The 19,508-nt window shown below is 51.1% G+C and overlaps 1 pseudogene; it reads right to left on the bottom strand.

Annotated features, from left to right (window-relative positions):
* Positions 1–7,761: 7,761 nt before the first annotated feature.
* Positions 7,762–19,233, bottom strand: LOC118630583 (annotated as a pseudogene).
* Positions 19,234–19,508: the final 275 nt, after the last annotated feature.

Genomic DNA, 19,508 nt, shown 5'->3' with positions numbered 1-19,508 from the left:
CTGTGTACATTAACTAGCGGAGAGGCCAAGCTGAGAGGTCACTAGACACTTTCGTTCATTCGAGCGGGCACTCAGCAAACACCAACTGAGCACCAGCTGCACACAACACGTCTTCCAGCGCAGACCTGGGCCCCTGCCCTCAGGGAGCTGACAGTCCAGTGAGGGAGGAGGAGACAAACACGGCTCATAAATGCAGGGTATAGACATGAAGGGAGCAGAAGTAAAGCAGGGAAGGGTTGAAGAAGTGGGGTTGGGGGATGTGGCTAAGAAAGGCCACACCCAGAACGAGGTGACTTTGGAGTAAAACCTGAAGGAAGCGAGAGAAATGATGTACTGAGATTACTAGGAGGAAGAGAGCTCAAGTGGCAATTGCAAAGGCCCTGGGGCCAGTGCCCACAGCAGGCTGTGGTCTTCCTCTGGTGTCTGGTCTGTGGGTCTAAGGGAGCAAATGAGCACTTACAATGGCTGCTTGCGCAGAAGAGCTGGAAAGTGGGTTCCTCCTGAGAGGTGTTGGATGAACTGAACTCAGAGGTAACTTGCAGGCCAAATGATCAAAATGTGAAGGTTGGAAACCAAATGAAATTTGCTTACCAACGAAACACGACTGAATGAGATTGCTCTCTTGGGGTTCTTGCTCACTACTTATTCCCGGGGCCGCAAGTGGTGCTGAGCATGTGCCTATTGCTCATTGGAGGCTGCAGGACACACGCATGGGCCGTCAGGGTGGCAGTTGTCCTAGGCGGTAGGTGAGTGCCTGCAAGGACACCACAGGCGGGTCAGCTGGGGAGAGGCTCTGAGAGGACCCGAGCACAGGGACGGTGGGGGGCATGGCTGGCACTGTCACCTTACAGTTGCAACCACCCCATCTTGGTGAATGAGTATTTCCAAGGCACTTTAAAAGTAGGTATTTAAGCGCAGCTGATGTGGCTCAGTGGTTTAGCATCAACTCATGCACCGAGGTCGCTGGTTTGATTCCCAGTCAGGGCACATGCCCAGGTTGTGGGCCCGATCCCCAGTGGGGGCATGCAGGAGGCGGCCAGTCGATGTTCTCTCTCATCGATGTTTCTATCTCTTTCTACCTCTCCCTTCCTCTCTCTCTCTCTAATCAATAAAGAAAAAATGATAAAAATAGTAATTATTTACTCCTCTGTCTCCTGAGCACACTCAGTAACACAAAGCCTCGATTTCCAAACTTTCTAGGCAAACAGCTCTTCTTAGCAGCACGTTAGAGAGAGGACTTGATCCCTTTGCTGCCCAAGGGCCCTTGCTTTCAAATTCAAAACCAAAAGCAGTGGTGTGGTTGTTCGTCACGCGGATCCGTGCACAGTAACCACAGATGCCAGCCCTGGTGATGGTTTCTAATTGAATGTGACTTTCTTTGTTAACGCCTGTCCTTGCCCCCAGCAGCAAACTGACAAGCAGGACTTGCCTTTGGGAGCCTAAATGACGCAGCTGATAACCAACAGCTTGTATTAATTTTTTCCTGATAATCTCATGGTACTTTTAATGAGATTGGTGGCAAACACACCATTTCTGGGGCAAATTAATTTGTCCTTGCAAAATAGAGTGTCAGCGGTTTTTATTTCCTTTGTGTCTGACATACCAGGGGTTGTGTCTTGAATGGCAATTTATACAACCTAGTCTCCTCAACTGCGGTGCAAGAAGCAGGGGATTTTTCCAAGAGCCATACAGTCAGCACCACCACAGTCGAATGTCAGATGGCCCGTGTCTGGAAAATGGTCCGCTGACATTTCTCCCTTCATCCTCCCTGTTGAGATGGGTTGTGACCTAGCAGAGGGCAGGAGAGATGAACACGGCGCCAGCTGGCCGCTCAGCCTGCAGGTGGCCTAGCCCTGAGAGGCCAAGTGGCCGGGAGTGTGCTCCTCTGTCCGCACTCAGCAACAGCACTGCTCCCTGCACAGGCCACCTGGTGTATCTGGAGTTGCGAAGTTAGAAACTGGCAACACTGTACCCAGGGCTTCCATCCTCTCATGTCCAAGGTTTTGTTGCATTTCCCCGCCAAAAATATCAAGTCAAATTTTCCATCATAGTTAGAAGACTTCCAACTACAGTTTCCATCACTGTGGCAGTTTCCATATTCCTTGTCCTACATGGTTTCTACCATCTCGAACCACAGCTTGGGATGCAGTTTGGAACCGCTCCGTTCAAGGCATAACCGAGTATTAACCATCTCTTTCTTACGGGAGACAGAAGGGAGCTGGGTGCAGGATGCACTAACAATGTTTAAGTTGCAGCACTCCTGGAATTTTACCCGGGGTGTTTTCTGCTGTTCAGGGTCGCATCACAGAAGACAGAGGGAGGCTGGGATCGTCGGTGAGCAGTGGGGACCTGGAGGTTGTGGAAGGCCAGCAGGGCAGCGTGGGGTCTTTCTGCTGACACCGAGGTGAAGAGCCAGTAGATTTGGCAGATTTCACTTCTTCATGTCAACAAGAAGCCAGCCAAGAACAAGGCCTCCTCTGTCCCGTTGAGGGCTGACCCTGCTGGTGGGTGATGGGTGGTATATTGGGACAACCCCCTAAAAAGCAGCAAAGAATGGGGACCTAGCCCTGGCCAGTTTGGCTCAGCGGTCGGAGTGTTGGCCTGCGGTCCAGAGAGACCCGGGTTTGGTTCCCGCTAAGGGCATGTACCTTGGTTGCAGTTTGTCCCTGGCTCTGGCTGGTCATGCAGGTGGCAGCCACTCGATGTATCCCTTTCACGTTGATGTTTCTCTCTGTCTCTTTCTTCCTCTCTCTCCCTCCCACTCTATCTGAACAAAAAATGGAAAAAAAGTGTCCTTGGGTGAAGAAAAAAAAAAAAAGAATGGGGACCTAAGACACTATGGAAAAGGGGCCGTGGACCGACTCACCTCCCTTTCTGACTATGGCTGGCAAGCTGGTGCGGCCAGCCGTGGCCGCTGAGCACACCTGAATGTCCTCCCGTTGATTATTCCTAACTTGGAGTTAAAAGAAGTGAGTCATATATGTTGTTATTATTATGAGGAAGAGCAGCTGAGAAGCCATCATAATCGAGCAGAAGCTGTGTGCGGAGTTTGTGTTCTCAGCACGGGGCATGGACAGGAGAGCCGGAAAGAGTTGGTGGTCCCCACGTGGCGTGGCCTGCCTGTCCCACGCTGGCATTCCCGAGAACTTGATACACTCATTAGTAATCCTGGCTCTGGAAAATGTTTCCAATTCAGAACTCATCATGTTCGAGACCAGTGTGCGGGACAGTATTTTGGGTCATGAATCTTACCCAGGAGTTTTGGTTAAAGTGATTTTGGGGTAAGAATGGGTCCTCTCAGATGTCTGCAGGCCCTGCAGATATATGGATACGGAAATAAAGGCAAACTTCACAAAGGTTCAGAATGTCCTGATGACTCCGTCTGTTTAGGGCCAGAGTTCGGACTCAGCCAGACACAGCGCGCAGGCCTCTGGCCCTCGCCTCGGGCCGTGCCCACATCTGCATAGTGTGGAGACCCTGGCCTGAGCCCTCCCCCGGGGAGCAAGTTGGCCTGCTGTGATGGGAGCCTGCCAGGATCACCGATGCATTTCCAACCTGGGGTAAAAAGTCATTCGGCCCAGCCGGTGTGGCTCAGTGGATTGAGCGTCGTCCCATGGACCGAGAGGTCCTGGTTCGATTCCCGGTTGGGTCACACACCCACGTTGTGGGCTCGATCCCCAGTGGAGGGTGGGCAGGAGGCAGCTGACTGATGTTTCTCACATTGATGTTTCTATCTCTCTCTCCCTTCCTCTCTCTCTAAAAAATAAAAATAAAAAAGCATTAAAAAGTGATTTGGAATGCTGTAAATCAGACGGCATTTAATTTCGCTTTTTACCCAAGGCTATCGGGTTACTTTGCAAATTCATTTCTCTTCATATTCAGAAGAAGGGTAACTAAGCGGCTTCTTCCACTTAGTGGCTTGGCCGCCTGAAAAACCAGCCTCTGAAGCCAGTTCCCGGTGGGAGAAACCGAGCTGTGCCACATCTGTCTCCTTCAGTCTGTGACGTGCTGTGAGGTCCCGGCTCTGACGCGAACCCTACACCGTAAGCCCCAGAGCCTTGGACCAGGGCCACGTTCTCTTCCCGAGACATGGAGTCACAACTGCGACCTACAAGGCACTGCTTTGAGGGTAAAGCCTGACATCGCGCCCGTGTGACACCACTTACCGTATCCTCGAGCGTCTTCGTAGAGTGGCTAGGCTGGATCCTTTGCAGAATTTCCCCGGTTCACCCAAGCCAATCCTGTGTCTTCTCGGCCGCATGGCTGCAAATGTATTTAATGTAATAAATATTGATAAATATCTAAACATGTACAAACAAATGTAATGATTATAATATAGCTAACAAGTATAAATATCTTATATAAATACATTTACTGAAAATGTATTCATGATCTACATAATGTTGCTGAAGGAATGGATGGATGTGTCTTACGCAGGCAGCGCGATTCATTCACCTCACCTGAGCATCTCTCTCGGCGTGTAATTGATACTTATGGCAAATGGCTTTTCTTTGGGTCTCATAAAATGGCAACTGTTTTCTGAAATTTTGACTATCTTAAAGTTAAAATCGGACAATACTATGATTTGAGGGTTTATCATTGCTTTTCCACCAAGAAAATTATACTTTCTAAATTCCTATTTCTATTGAAAAACAAATAAAACTTACAACAAACACTACTAAATTAATATTCAATTGTACACGAGCACCAAATTAATCGTGGTGTCTAATGGTGTTAAAAACCAGTTAGAGATGAATGGCTGATCTTTCTGTGAAAGGTAAGACAAATCAACTTTTAGAAGAAAACAGGAGACTCTCTTCCTGATCTTGGCAAAGGCAGAGATTTTCTAATGAGGACACCAAAAACACCATAAAAGAAAAAAAAAAATGGATAAAATAACGTCATGGGTGTCATGCTGAGTACAGAAACAGATTTCCCTCACCTGGGTGGAAAAGATTATGAGAATCAGAAAGAAGCCAGGTGTGGGACACCTCCCTCATCTTAGAAAGACAGGCTTCAGATGAGAGTGTCAATTTGCAAACAGGTGAAAAGTCTCTGAGGGCATAAAAGTTCAAGGGCAGCGACCTCATGCACTCCTGTGCCCGGGGCTTGTCATGTGCTGGCGCTCTGTGCTCGATACGGCATTCCATCGTGATGGAGACCCAGCGAGGTCCGATGACTAGCACAAGGTAGGTAGCTAGCTGGTAACTGGGGAATTCGGGCCCACCTTGGTCCACCCGGGCACTGGGCTGCGTGTTCCCGGGTGCAGGCCACATGGCTGCTCCTGGACCGCCCAGCGTTTCCTTAGCTCAGCTCAGCTGTGCCCGGCTCATCCACACCTCTTTCTGGCCGGGGCTCCCGCTCAGCCGCATGTTCTGTTTTGTTTCATTCAGAATATGGGGGACCGTTTGCTGAAAGAATCGCCAACATAATTTAAATTCCAAGAAAAGCAGATATTCAAAGAAACAGCACCATTAACTTTTCTTACCTAGAAATCATGCTTTCGTTGGAAGTCTTTTTGGTTTAAAGATCACTTGATCCCGTTGGAAGATAAAGAACAGAAAAAAAGGAGAAACATCGGTAACACAAATAAATTAATAAAAATTGAAACAGAAAGTTAGAACTTTTGAGGAATGGGGTAGTCCCAGAGACGCGGAAGCGGGGTACAGACTGACAATCCCCTAAGGAGTGGGGAGGTGGGGGAGGGATGAACCACAGAACTTATACACATGTATGCATGAACAGTGGACATGGACAACAATCTGGGGAAGGGGCAGGGAGGGAGGGGGAGGGGGGAATCAGTGGGGGGAAAAGGAGAAACATCTGTAACAAAAATTAATCAATCAAAAAATAAATTAATTAATTAATTAAAAAAAAAGAAAGTTAGAACTAAAAAAGAAGAAGAACAACAACAACAACGAGAACAGCGCCTCCCCGGAGCTGCAAGGTCACTCAAGGTGGCAGCTGACTATGGAGGGATGAGCGAGAGGAGCCCTGGGACCTGCCGCACGCAGTGTCCTTGTCCAGGCTCCGGCAGGCGGCTGCACGGTGCTGGCAGCGGCAGCTGTCAGGTTTATGAAGAATGAGATCATCACACTCATTCTGGGGTCCCAAGCTCTGAGCACTTGAGTGCCGTTCAGCATGTTAATATCAATTAAAAACCCACACCCCTGTCTGCGGTGTGAAGGGTGCGTTTGGTCCCTGTGCCTGGATATCAGAATGTATTTCAGATAGTACTTGCTTTTAGAAGTGACTCCTGTAACTGAGACTCAAACGGGAACTTCAGGAATCAACGTTCAGACTTCCAGATTCAATGCATTACCCATACGCTGTCAGATACGAAAGAAAATCTGGAGCAGGGGTTTGAACTGATTCTTTCCTGTGTGAGCACCAGCGTGTGGGCTTCGACCTTGATGGTCTCCGGGACCAGAGAGAGCTCCGTGGTGCGGCCCTGTCTCTGCAGACCCGGGTCTCAGGTCAGACACCTGCCCCTCCTCCCCAGCTCAGCTCCTGCGGTCTGTGCGTTGCTCTGGACCCTGCCACCCAAAGTGCAGTCCTGGGGCCAGCGGCAGTGGCATCCCAGGGAGTAGGGCCCACGCAGGGCCCTGGGCTTCCCTGGATGTGCAGGGTCTGAGTGGGCACCTCGCGGAGACCCTCCAGGGATCTGAAAGCCCAGAAGCGCTTTCCGGGCCATGGATACAGTGACACTCTCCGTTCCCTCAGTCCCAGTAGCTGCCCACACTTGCAACCACTTTTTTTGTTTGGTAAAAATAATAATAATAATAAGCACCCCTGCCCCAATTTAGATAAAATATATTTTAAATTTCTGTCGGCCCACATTGACTTCTTGCATGGATTTAAAGGTCAGGCATGTCTTAAGACCCATTTCCCCTCCTGGATTTACCCTGCCAGTCTCAGATGATTCCCTTGAGTCTCTGTAAAATCTGATGTGTGTCCCCTTTCCGCCAATCATTCTCAGACTCTCCTCCTCTCCCCCTTCCCTCCCACCTCACACCACCTTCATCTCCGCTGCAGAGGGAGGAGGCTTCGTCCCTGCTTGTTCCCAAGCCCCTGCCACCAGCTGCCTTGTGCCCAAACAGTTTTGTGCTTTTTTCCTCTAAATTTCTGGTTTAATAATAATAAGGACGTGTTTATTTTGAGGAAAAAAGGTCCCAAATATCAGGCTGTTTACAAAAATAACCCACATATCAACTTTAGAAAACAAATCTTAAGACTATTACACTAATTATTTTCCTAGAGGATGCATTTGACATGCCAACTCTCATTCACAAAAAAAAATACACTGTTACATTTGCGTTGAGCAGCCCACCCAGCACTTTTGTGTGGGGAATCACACACAGACCTCTAGCTCAAAGCTGCTCTCGGGTGCTGCTGAACGAACGAGGTTGCCTTAGAGTGAGGGAAGCCACTACTGAGCCCATGTTATGAATGAAAAGGACTGTACTCCCTGCGTAACAGGAGATTATTTTGGAGACAGTTGATAAAAACCATACATCCTTTTTACTGTTAAGTCATAAAGAGGTATCAAAATTAAAAGCAAAAATTACAGGGTGAGACTGAACTACTAGGAGCGTCAGAGGAAGTGAAAGTGGGACCAGGCGCGGGGCGAGATGAATGAGTGAACACAAGGGACAAGGTGCGGGAACAGTGAGCATGTGCTGGAGATGCTGGGGAGAGGATCTGGTGAAAATCTTGATCTTAGACAAGCGCCTAGGTAAAGTAATCATGGGACAAGATTTCTAAACCCCACTATGTGCTTAAGAGTCATCCTCGCCATTGGCGCTGTCTCTGTCATCCTCTCCTTCCTCAGCCTCTTCTTCATCATCCTTGATCAGCTCCAGCTGGCCATCCCCCGATCTTCACTGTCACCGTCATCCAGTAGGTCCCCCTCCTCAGCAGAGTCACCTGCACCCCCCTCAGACTCCATCTCCACATTCGTCTCATCTTTCTTCAGAGAGATGCTGATCGGCTCTCTTCCGACTTATCATTCTTCATCTCTACTGCGTGTTCCTCTGCTCCTTTTCCGTTTTCCCAGGCTTTCCAGTAGATAATCCACTGTTTGTTTTCTCTGGGTCAATTCCTTCTTAATGGCCTGAGGGTCATCTCCTTTCAACTTTCCAGACTTGGAAGAAGCTCCTCGCTGTCCACTCCTGGAATTGAAGCCGCTTTGGCCCCTCGGTGATGTGTTTCCCGATGCACGTCGGCGTTGCAGGCACCACAGCCCGAGCAGTCGGAGGGGGAGGAGCACGCGCCGGGTGACTGTCCATCCGGTCACAGTGATCCCGCTGAAAGTCTCAGTCCAAGTCAGAAGAGGACCGCACCTCTCCGCTGCAGATCGTGTCACACGCGCTTTTCCTCCGTTCACTTTTGGTTCTGCGGCCAGATTAACGTCTAAAGCCTGGCCAGCAACCACCCTGCCCGCCTCTCCTCCACAGCAGCTCGGCATTTCTCTCACTAACATACTGAACGAAAGCAAAGCCCGTATGAACAGAGCACCCCAATGTGGCCCTGTTTTGAGAAGATGGTCTCCATGTCCGATTTCCTGACCAGAGTACTGAGATTCCCAGTGAACACACGGGAGTTCGTGGAGCGAGGACCTGTCTTGTTGGTAACATCGCTGGCCGTTTTCTTTGATGGTAAGGTTCCTCGCAAAGCCGAAACCGGAGGGAGGAGGGAGGAGAGATTCGATTCTGAATCTCCTACTCCCGGGTTCTACGTGAAACCGACTACTGCTCGAGGTCAGCAACGCGGACACAACCGCTCAGCCTGCGTCTCGTCACAGAATGGCCCCCAAACAGTTTTGGAGGGAAAAGCCTGGGGACCTTGACTTCCCTGTTGACCAACAAGAGTGACTCACGGCAGCTCAGATCCATGCTGGGCTGTTTTTATTACTTGCTCATGGAAGTGTCTCTGTGCTACAGGCCCTGTAAGGTGGGCCTGGCAGGGACCCAGCCATGCTCCAGACACTGCGGGGCCCTGGGCAGCACCCTGCGTGGCTGTGGAGGACATCAGCTGCAGCCGGGGCAGCTTGGGGTGGGGGGCGAGGGAGAGGCCTTCGGGGACTCGGGCTGAGCCAGGGCCTCCCTGCCGCCTCTGCGGATCAGCACACTCATCACGATGTGGGCAGTGTGTTCTGGACGGAAATCAGTTTTTGTTTGGACAGAATATTTGAATTGCATGGGGTGAAGGGGGCGAGGCTGTCCTAACTCGAGTCGTTCGTCCAGCGAGGGGCCTTCCTGGGATACAAACGCAGCTAACGGATAAAAGCGGCACAGTATGGCAGACTTGCTTAAAAGAATGCGACACCACGCAGACGTGTAAATACGCAGACACAGACACCAGACAGAGTAAGTCCGGCCATTGTGCCAATAGACACCAGCGGACCAGTGGCTTCCCTCTCGCTCGTTCGGTTGTCGGGCCCTGGCCTCTCCAGCCACTCGGAGACCCTGGCTCCCCATCTCACTGTTCTCCGCCTTCTGAACCCCCGCAGAAGGGGTGCAGAGAGCCCCCTGCTGCTCAGAAGCCCTGGCCTGGATGAGACCCACATCCCTTCTGTCACCTTCTATCGGGAAGAACTGACCCCTGCCGCCCAGGCTGCCCAGGCCTGGGCCTGCAGGTTTGGCCACAACCCCATCGTGTGACGAGGGGACTACATTTTGGTTGACAAACACGTTCTCCAACGCTTCCCTCGTGGAAGTCGGAGTGCCTGGCAGTGTCTTCACTGGTGGAGAGTGAACCGAGGCCCCAGGACATGTATTTGCATCTTGGAAGACTAGGAGGAGGAACAAGATCCCAGGGGCTCCTGAGCTGTTCTCATCACAGTGGCTTTCATGATTTATAAGGCAAGCAAGAGAGAAAGAAGCCAACTGCGCAGACGCGGCTTGGTGGCCCGTCGTCTGAGACAGGGCTGCCTCCCCTGTGCACACGCTGGGGTTTTCCTCGGCCTGGTTCTGGGGGGTCGTGGGGCGCTGACCTTTGTGAACTGGTGCCAGCCTTACACGGTTTATACTTCCCCAGACTTCGCAACTTCACTGGAACCTCAAAATAGTTTTGTTTTTTCCCCCTAAAACACAGATGTACCAAGTTCTCGTGAAACTACCAGTAATCCAGTAAGCAATGCAGCCCCAGTGTCCTCGGCTCTGAGCAGACATCCCACTGGGGGCTGAGGGACCGGCCTTTTGCCCGGAAGGACCAGCGGCTGTGGGACCCACAGGCTTAGGTCTCCCACCTGGTAGCTTTAAGCCTCAGGCAAGAATCGTTGTTTCTTTGGCCTCAGTGGCCTTATCTACAAGATGGGGCAAAATCACCCAGTTTGCAGAGTTGCCCTGTTGGCTGGAGACTGGGGTGCTGGGGCTACTCATATGTGTTCAGTGAGAGATGGTGGGAGAGGATTCCAGGGAGTTGTCCCTTCCCTCTGTCTTCCCTCCACACCCCCTAGTGACAGTCCCCACCGCCGCCTCCCTAATGCTGGGACCACTGTGCAGGGCTGCGCTGGTCCAAATCCCAGGGCTGGAGCTCCAAGCCATGGGGCATTTCTCTGCGGGGTCTCACTGGCCCTGCAAATGAAAACACCCTCCCGCCAAATACTGATGTCCTCTGTCTCCCTGGGCGCTCCCTCCTGCCTCCCGTCATCATCTCTCAGGTGCCTGGGGGCAGCCTCAGTGGTGTGTCCCCCTCTTCTCTCTCCATCTCTGGGGCTCTCCTCTCTGCCCCCCCCCCCAGCCGCTGCTCCTGCGCCTGCACCTCCTATGGCTCCAGTCCACCTTCAGACCAAGGCCAGATGCGTTTTCCTTCGACTCCCCTCCCCCCACAGCCTGCAGAGGCTGCCTGCTTCTCACCTGGGAAGAGACTTGATGAAACCACCCAGGAGTGAGTCCTAGTCAGAGACAGGGATGCTCAATTTCATGGTCGAGGTCCTGCCCTTCTACCCCACTTGTCCCTCCAGCTCCCTCCGCCCCAGTGAAGTCACTCCCCTTTCCGTGTGATTGGACCAGGCTAAGCCAGTGGGAGCCTCCGGCCCTCGCGGAGAGAATCCGGCTCTCTCCTCCTTCTGACTGGTCTCCTTCGTGTCTGGACGCCCATGGCCTGCATTCTTCTCTCCCCACTCACTCATTGCATTCATTTTTTATTTTTATTTTTACTCCCTGCCCTTTCCTTTTTATAACACTTAACTGCTGGGTGCCGTCGGCGTGAGTCAGGGGTCCCGGAGGGCAGCCTGTGTGTACAGAGAAGGCCAGGTATGATTCACTGGAGTTGAAAAATGAATGTTAGAATTTTGAAGGTTCAAAACCTCATTTCCTCAAGATTTAGAGTTCGGCTGATAAATTTGATTATTCTACTTACTGATCAGATTGTATAATCTATCACTATACCCCTAAAATTTTTTTTTTCTTTTCCTCACCTGAGGACATTTTTCCATTTTTTGTTCAGGTAGAGTGGGAGGGAGAGAGAGGAAGGGAGAGAGAGAAACATCGACGTGAAAGGGACACATCGAGTGGCTGCCACCCGCACAACCCAACCAGGGCTGGGGACAAACTGCAACCGAGGTACGTGCCCTTAGTGGGAACCGAACCCAGGTCTCTCTGGACCGCAGGCCAACGCTCTAACTGCTGAGCCATACTGGCCAGAGTTACCCCCTAAATATTTTAACTTGCATACACACACCTAATCTATTTTCTTTTCTTCTTAAGTACTCCTTAACCAAACAAAGCCTTCCCAAACACTTAAAACATTTCTGTAACCCTGATAAGTGAACTTACAATGCACAGTCAATCTATGTACAAACTTCGACACGTTATTTTATACCATTCAACTTTTATCCAGAGTCAAAAATCAAATACCCAATTACATCTTTCATAATCACAGGTATTCTGTGTTTCCCCCCACACTGCTCACTGGGTGAGCTCCAACGCTTAGGATGTCAGGGACAGGGGAGCGTGCCGTGTCTCCTGCAGGCTCTGCCTCAGGGTTTACACACTGAAATGCCACCCGGTACAGGGTTTCCTCTCTGGCCCTGTCAGGACCTGCTGCCCACAGCATGGCCTTGCCTGTCAGATGCCTGCAGGCCTTGCCGATCGCAGTGGGGCCTCTGTGACTGCACCCCCTTCTCCCTGCGCCCACGATGTCTTATGAGTTCTAGGCAAGAATACATAACCGCTGTCCTGGGACGCATCGGGCCACCACGGGGTGAGGACGGCAGGGGCGGGTCAGTGCCTCCCCAGCAGCTGCTCCCCAGTGGAGAAACTTCCTGTTTCTGGTTCAGCTGTTCACATAAAACAACAGGGCTTGCTCTCGTCCCCATGTTCACCAGAAACACGAATTTGTATCCCCCACGTGAGAGGGACGCTGAGATTGTGCAGTGTCCTCACGGTGTTGGTCCCTGGGGTGACAGCATGGTCAGCGACTGCAGTCTTGGGAAAACGGTCACTTCCATGCTCCGTGCAGCTCAGTGAAGCTGGAAACATCACGTGAAATGCTGTCATCTGGGGTGCTGGTCGCTTGGCTGTAGAAAGACAGGAGACAGATACTGTGTTTGTTGGGCGTTTTGGTAGGAAGAAAGGGAGAATTTACGGGAAGATGTGGGAGTGTCCCACAGAATCAGAGAGAGTCGAACGGTGAGGCTGGGGGAGGGGCGCGAGCAGGTCAGTCCTCGGCCAGCCCAGGTCCCAGGGGTGCAGGGAGACCAGGAGAAGCACAGCAGATGGGGACATAGCCCTGTGGATGGTGACAGTGGTAGATGTGGCATTTTCTAGATTTGCAGATATGCCCCGAGGTACCAAATGTCGTCAATGCAAACTGGAGCCAGTGGAGTGGGAGGGGTGGTCATCGTGGGAAGAATGTCTGCCTCTGAAGTACACAATAGGCCAAGTCACAGCAACACAGGAGGAGGAAATGGTAACTGAATGGTATTTTGCATGAGGAAAGAGACCCAGACCCTGCCTGGGAGGCCGGCTTCCCTCCAGACACGCTGGGCCATGTTGGGGACTCCTTCGCGAACGTTCCAGGTCAGAGCAGGCTCTGATCGGCACTCTGTTCACGCTGACCTCACAGAAAGCATGCGGTGAGCTCAGGGCACCGCATCATGGTCAAGCCCACGGAGCTGGGAGAACCTGACGTGAACGGGCAGGCAGGACCCAGGACACAGCCGGAAGGCCCCTTGGCCCAGCACCGGCCACGGGCCACCCAGGCCAGCTGGGCTCGGCTTTCTCGTCCATGGAGTAAGCCGCTGGACTGCGAGTCATAAAACTCATGATCCTGCCGCTTTTCCACAGAACTGACATTTGACTCGTTCAGATTAGTGGTGGCACTGAAACCGTGTCCTAGGCCGCTGACCACCAGCTTTCCGAGTAGTTTCAAGGAGACGTGTTTTGGTATCATCTCTTTTGCATTTCACCTCACATACCGGAGTTGACACATTTAGAAACCCACTGTTGAGTGCACTTGGGTATTCTGGGTCTGGGGAGGGGTCTGGCGGAGGGTGCTCAGACACTGGCGTTGGAAATGCTCAGAATTCTCCTTCCGGCACCAGGACCATCATATGTCCCGGTACTGACTTCCCCAGAGCGGCTCTGACAGGTGGAATCAGCTTGGAGCTTGGGGCCAACCACGGAGCCTGCTCGGGGTCTGATGTTCTTGGAAGATGCAAGATGTGACCTGATTCTTCTTCTCATATTTTTTGATTAAAAATCTTAATTGTGCCCGGCCCATGTGGCTCAGTGTTTGAGCAGTGACCCATGTACCAAGAGGTCACTGGTTTGATTCCTGATCAGGACACATGCCCAGGTTGTGGGCCTAATCCCCAGTGGGGGGCATGCAGGAGGCGACCAATCAATGTTCTCTCTCATCGATGTTTCCATCTCTCCCTCTTCCTTCCTCTCTCTCTAATCAATAAAGAAAAAAAAAAATTTTTTAAACTTTAATTGTGGTAAAATATACATAACATAAAATGCATCCTGTTAACCATGTCTGAGTGTACAGTTGGGGGCATTAAGCTCATTCCCATAGTTCTGCGGCCATTACCACCTGCTTCGTCCTCCCAAACTGAAACTTTGTCCCCACTAAACACAAATTCCCATTCCCACCCCCAGCCCCTGGCACCGTAGCCGTGTTTCATCTTTGTGATTCTGATTCTTCTAGGCACCTAACTGGAATCAGACAGTATTTGTCTTGTGACTGGCCTATTTCACTTAGAATAGTGTTCTCAAAGTCCATCCAGGTCATAGCCGGTCAGAATTTCCTTTCTTTTTAAGGCTAATACTCCAAAGCATACATTTACCGTATTTATCTGGTCACCGGGCACGGACATTTGGATTTCTTCTATCTTTCGACTATTGTGGATGAAGCGGCTGTGCACACGGGTGCACGTATCTCTTTGAGCACCGCACTTTCAATCCTTCTGGATACATACGCAGAAGTGCAATTGCTGGATCATCAAGTAGTTCTGTTCTTAATTTTTTGAGGTAACTCCTACAGTTTTCGATGGGGGCTGCACCATTTTGCATCCCCACCAATGACGCACAAAGGTCGCGATTTCTGCACATCCTCACACTTGGCTGTTTTCTGTGTGTGTGTGTGACTTTTAGCCATTGCTCTCTGGCAGGTTCTCACAGGCTTTTCTTCGCCTCTCCCGAGCTCTGGGCCTGGCCGTGTCCCCAGGCACAGCACCTTGGCCTGGGCAGGCGTGAGAACCCATGGCTGCCTTTTGAGGGAGGCCTTTGGCTTCTTCAGGGGAAGAAGTTTGGTACGTGATGAGTGTGGGACATTTCCCTTTGCTGGCTGAGGAGTGAAGTTGTCCTATAAACAGGCCAACAGACCTGAAGAAAGGGACAGTCCTCTGGCTGGTGGGTTCTGGCCGATGGCAGCTCCAGAGCAATGAGGTTGGAAATGTACCGGGAGAGGACTCTGCCCATTGGCCGGAATAGGCATCTGTGTGACCGACGAACCCCCTTCCGCTCATGGCCACTAAGACCGTTGGTAGTGAGACACTGGCCCGAGCAAGCCTGGCCTCCCAGAGCATTCTGTCTTCCAGAGGACAGCCCACTGAAGAGATGATTTCACACTGGTAACTATTTCCCTGGTTAATGCTGGGAACAACCCCTCTCCTCTGAGGCTAGCAAGAGAATCCAGTTATGTTTCTAGGCCGTTGCTACTTGGGATAAAATCCTTCCTAAGAAATACGGAAGATGTTGCCACATCAAGGACAGGAGCCCTGTTCTGCAGACCCACAGGGGCCTGTCCTGCGGGGGTGGGGCAGACAGCAGGAGGGTTCAGAGGGCACCCAACTGCTGCCAGAAGACCAGGGAAAGTCCCCAGGCTCCTTGGGTAGAATTTCCTCTGAGTGTTCTGCAAGACCCTAGGGACAACCAGTCATCACTCAATGCACTGAAGCAAATCATACAAAGATCCTCAGCAGTTTTTCTTTGAATTTATAGCTGGCTTTAGAGAGTAGATTAAGAAATATCGCCCTTGCCGTATAAATAACCTTGAAGTTACTTACCATATATACCATATATTATCGCATATACCATACGGAAATGCTGCGATCCTGACCGTAGCATATAGTGTCCTTCTTGCCCTTCTGGAGGTGGATGTGGGGGGATCAGGCTGAGCATGGAGCCCTCACTCAGCCACCCTCTCTGCCACTCACCCACACTCTCTCCTACCCATGGCCTCCTCACCAGCCAACATATTCACTATCTCTGTTTTGCAAAATCCTTTTGCCCTAACCCCTCTCATACAAAAGTAGAATTTGGCCAACAAACACAGGTTAGCACAAAGCTTTTAAATAGACTAAAGCACATTGTAGGGTGTATAGTCTGCCTCAGGCCACCATTTAACTGTCTTGGACAAGGAAATGGAAAACTCAACTGGCTGACATAGAGTCTTGTCTTCTGGACAGCGAAGGACGACCTGTCCCTGACTGCCCCGCTAACGGCTGCGCCCACGGCCCTCGAGGCCGGTTCTGGAGCCAGCTCCACGTCTGCACCAGCTCTTACACTCTCAGGAAAGTTGCTAAGTCTTGGCTTTGGCTGTCAGTCTGTTCATCTGACTTGTAGCTTCTGGCCTGAACACATCATATCAATGTGTTTTTTAGTTGAACACACTAATAAATAAAGCTTTTGTTTGCGTTTAGACCCAAAGATAAATGTTGGACGCTCTTACATACTCTTGTAACTTAATAAGGCCTCCCAGGAGGAATTTGCCTTCAGAAAATCACAGAGCTGGGCCTAGACGTGCCAACCAAGTAAAATTACTGAGATTCTAATCCTGGTTGGCTCATGTGATACACTTGCTTGTTTTCCCCTTGTCTTTACCTGTGTGCTTTGTCCAGTGTTTACTGAGGTCTCAGGTGTAGAACAGCTCAGTGAGGTGCAGTATCATTCATTCATTCATTCATTCATTCATCTATTGAGCACCCGTCACATGCCACCTCTATACCAAGCCTTCTACTATTCAGGAGTCAGTATTTCAGTGAAGACAGTGTGGGCTAGGACACACAATGGAAGATTTTTAGAATAGGCACTAACTTGAATATTAACCCAAGCAAATTGCTTTTTTGAAGGATGTATTTAGTTATCTAAACAGGCTTTAAATAGTAGCCATTGATTATCAAAATTTCTGTGGGTCAAGAATCTGGACATGGCGTAGCTGGACTTCTTTGGCTCGAGCCTTCTCATGAAGCTGCAGTCCATCTGTTGGCCAGGGCTGCAGCCTCATCTGCTGGCTCAGCTGGGGCTGGTGGGTCTGCTTCCAAGTTTACATATGAGCTGTTGGCTGGCCTTGGTCCTCTTCATGTGGGCCTCCCAACAAGGCTGCCTCATGACAAGGATATGAGAACACTCAAGACAGAGGTTACTGGCTTTTTATAACTTAATCTCAGAAGTGACATTCCTTCACTCTTGCCATATTCTTGGTTAGAAGAAAGTCAGTAAATCCAGGTCAGACTCAAGGAGAGGAATTACACAGAAGTGTGTATACCAGGAGGCAGCTTCTGGCCTTAATAATACATACAAATGTGCTATTTGGTCAAGCACAGGAATAAACCAAAGATACAAGCTGGGAGCTATGACATATTCTTCTAACTCGATGAGGCCTCCCAGGAGGAATGATGCACCAGGACAATATGAGGCCATCTCAGAGGCTCCCCACCACCAAGGGCTTATCAGTTAGGGACTGGGTTCGGCTGCCAATGACAGACCTGACCTAAGTGGGTCAAACGCATAGGGTTTACTTTTCTAACATAGTGAGAAGTCCAAAGGCAGATGGGTGCTAGCCTTTACTCAGAGGCTGAGGACATTGTGCTTCTAGCCTTTTGCTTGTGGCCCCAAGGTAGCTGCTGGAGCTCCTGCCATCATGTCTGCATTCGAAGTGACAGTACAGTAAGTGGGGAATGGGGCAAAGAGGTAAAAAGAGTACCAGCCCATTGTTCTTCCCCCTCATTCCAACAAATGCCACTCAACAAGCTCAATTCACATTTCCATGCCCATCCCTTAGTTGCTATGAGACTGGGAGAAGCAACCACGTGACCATTATCTCAAAGTGCCCACTGCCTCTAGCTTCTTCCCACCCCTCGTGGCCACAGAGAGACCCGACTGCCCCTCCTTTCTACCACCACACCTGCCCCTCCGGTCAGTCTCGTGCCCCTCACAGCGATTGTTAATTATTACTCTTGTGTTTCGTGAGTTTGTGTGACTGGGCAGGGGAATTTCAGCGCCCCTCCACCCTGTCCAATCTCAGCCTCAGAGTTTCAGTGCTCTGAATGGAGGCACAGAAATCACAAGAGCAGCCCCCTAAGTACAGCTCAGGAAGCCTAACTCAAATATTTGCAACACCTTTGGGAAGCTGAGTGTGAAAGGTACTTGGGAACTGGTCACCACGTGGCCATTCGGCAGCTGTCTTCTGAGTGTCTGCAGTGTGCAGGGCATTGCCTGGGGGCACCGTGGGCAATGAGAAGAGAGCACTGGACAACTCTGAGGGCCCAGTCTCGTCTGCTTTGCCAGGGGCCTGAGTCAGGGCCCTGGAGTCCTGCCTGCCTCTCTCTGCCTTCCTCTAATGACTAGTGGGGAGTCCAGGCCCTGGTGCTGGTTCCTCACTTGCCACTCTGGTGCCCCCTTGGGTGAGCTGCTGATCATCTCGGGGCCTCAGTTTCCTCATTTATGAAGCGCCTGTCCTCTAAAGCTGTTGGCAGATTTCATGAGACAAGGCCCATGTCTGAGCACAGCTCGAGGGGCGCAGCAGGAGTTGAGAGTATACCAACTACACGGGTAATAGTGATGGTGATGAGGATAACATGATGACAACGATACATTTCTATTTAGCATTTGGCTATAATTTCCTTCCTTATGAGAATATGCGTATCTTACACATCACTGCCTCTTGTCTTCCTGTCCATACTCCCGGGCATGGCAGAGGTCACACAGTCTTGACTTGTCCAGACGCCCATAGAATTCTGCACACAGGCAACGCCTGACTTGGGAGGGTACGTGTGGCCCGGAGTATTCTTTGAAAGTCAGTACCGTCATTGCATTTTCCCATAAACAACACGGTCTAACGTGCACAGAGGCCTGCCCCCTGGAGATACAGTTAACGCTTAACACGACCTACCTCTACCTTTGACAGGACTCGCCTAGGTTCTGGCACCTTGGAACTTGGAAGAGATGAAGGAGAAACAGGGAAGAAGAGATTAGGAGAAGACACTTATGCTGAAGTACAGTCTGGAATAGGAAAACGTATCTCCGACCACTCGCACCTCCGTTCTTGGCATAGTGTCCACCCCCACACATCCCTCTGTCCTCCGTTGCTGAAGCCAAGGTCACCTCACCCTGACACATACCTAGGCAGAGTGACTGTTCGGCACGTGTGTGTCCCTGGAGGAAATGCTCATGAACGCAGATCGAGTGCTAATTGTCAACATTGAAGGAAGTTTGTAAAAAAGAGCTATAATTCAATAAATCTATTGCCTGCTGCAGCGTGAGCCAGGCACCTACTCAGCCGGGGGACAGAGATGTGCACAGATCCACAAAGCCTGCAGAAGAGATGATTCACTCCAGAGAAGCCAGAGCACACACCAGGGCACTCGGCCCGGCTCCGCTGCGGGTGGACGTCTGTGCTGCTCAGCGCCTGCCGCCGGCCCTCGGCCAGGCCACAGGCTCCCGCGCCCTCGGTGTGCTCACCACGGGCTACAGACGGGGGGCCCTTGCCGGGCACCTTCATCGGGCTGTGACTGTGAGTTAGGACGACCCTCTTCTCCCCTAGAAATAAACGGAGCCATCCACTCTCTCATACGCAGTCGCTGGCATAGCTTCCTTTTTCTTTGTGTCTGGATTTTCCCTCCTGGAGCTGCTGCACCGGCCTGCCTCCCAAGTTCAAAGCCAGCATGTGTGCAGGAAAGAACTTCTGGGTTATGGGCTGCTCCGCGGTCAACTCACTGGCCCCGGGGGTGGGCAGCTGAGCCAGGCTGGTCACGTCCTCCCCCCGTGACTGTCTTA

Source organism: Molossus molossus, unplaced genomic scaffold (genome assembly GCF_014108415.1).
Source record: "Molossus molossus isolate mMolMol1 unplaced genomic scaffold, mMolMol1.p scaffold_m16_p_15, whole genome shotgun sequence".
NCBI lineage: Eukaryota > Metazoa > Chordata > Mammalia > Chiroptera > Molossidae > Molossus > Molossus molossus.
Note: the sequence above shows the minus strand (reverse complement) of the source record. Positions and strands in the feature narration are given on the sequence as shown.